Consider the following 1779-nt stretch of genomic DNA (forward strand, 5'->3'; position numbering starts at 1 on the left):
TTAAAATCCAATGTTAAATTGAAATTCAAAAGCCAAATATTAAATGAAAATTAAAAGCCAATGATAAATTGAAATTCAAAAGCCAAATATTAAATTCAAAAGCCAAGCCAAATAGAACATTTTAAAAATAATATTTTTAATTTGATCTCGCTTTGTTTTCCTTTTGGACTTTCAATTTCTCTTTGGACTTTCAATTTAAATTATGAATAAATATTTCCTCCATACAGCCCCTCCCCCTCGTGAAGTTGCGTGCCGACACCGTCAACACTGCACTAGCTCAGAGAGGCTATCGTTACGTTAGCTGCTGGTGGTCTTGCCGTGGGATTAACTGTACTAATAAAACCGTTGAAACCCCGCGGCCACGCTGCTGTGAAAGCTCCCCGAACCGTCATTTATCAGTCTGATTGTTACCCCTCTCAGTGGCAGCTCCTCCACCCATATCTTTATAACGGAGCTAACCGCTAACCGGAGCTAACTGCTAATCAGAGCTAGCTCGTTGCCAACCGAGCCTTCAGTTCTGCGTGCCTGTATCCATTAACTGCATGTATGGACTCGAGCCCGAACAAAACCCTTCATTTTATTAAACTGGCTGTAAAAGTTTTAAACTTCAACTCAGAATTGTTTGAATGACAGAGATCAGCTCAAGGTACGGTGTAGCATTAGCGTGCTAAGTTGATGCTTTCTCTGCGTAGTGCAGACTGATTTGCTCTCGCGAGTCATCAAATCGAGACCAAATCGCAGCCTTTGCGATTAGGAAATCGCGTTTTAACATATCGCGATATTATCGCAAATGCAATTAATCGTTCAGCCCTAACCATCACCTTCCACTTTCTTTATGTTGCCATTTTAAACTCCGGTGGATTGATGAGGACTATGATTAACTTCTCCTCAGATCTCTGCAGGGTAAATCCAGACAGCTAGCTAGACTATCTGTCCAATCTGATTTTTATGTTGTACGACTAAAACAACTTTTGAACGTACACAAGTTCCACCAAAACAACTTCCTTCCCGAGGCTATTTTGCAGTGGCATCGTGGCTCTGTCCGGCCCTTGGCGTCACCCATGAAAATTGTGATTAGTTTAAAGAAATGCCAATAAACCAGAGCACGTTTTTTTTCTCACATCCCGGAATGCTGTGTGGACTTGCCAGACCCTCCTCTGCAGCGCTGTGAAGGAAGGTCTGGCAATGCGAGACTACAGGCGGGACAAATTAAAGCAAAAAGCTGAATGATTAGAGAAACCTAACAAATGCAGATGATTCCATACAGAAGTACTGCATCATATAACGAAGCAGTTAATTTTTCTCACATACTGTGTGACGTACAAAAGTCTGTTAAGGCCCAGTGGATCTCAATTTTGGATCATGACGTCTGAGTGACTTTATTCTAAATTATGAGACATTTATATGGTCTCTTTCCTCCACTACAGGTCCACACATTTGGAGAATCTGTAAAGCTTTGAAACTTGTTGAGGTTTGTGGTGGCCCACTACGTCAGAACAATGTCCTCACAAGTACAGTACTACAAGATTGTGTGCTTTTGTGTTTTTAGTGGAGACGACAGGAAATATGGCACCCGACGGGTATGTGTTTTCAAGAATGAAACCTGTGAATGATGAACTGCGCTTATGAATACAATTCAGTGTTTAGGTAACTATAAAATGAAAGTAAAAGCCTAATGCAACAAGCTGACCACTTAGCAGATTATTGGCTGTGATATGTTTCAGTACAGATGTAGTAGAAGTGAATACATTCATTAAAAACTTCACTCTGCACATGCAC

Source organism: Perca flavescens, chromosome 18 (genome assembly GCF_004354835.1).
Source record: "Perca flavescens isolate YP-PL-M2 chromosome 18, PFLA_1.0, whole genome shotgun sequence".
In the NCBI taxonomy this organism is placed as follows: Eukaryota; Metazoa; Chordata; class Actinopteri; order Perciformes; family Percidae; genus Perca; species Perca flavescens.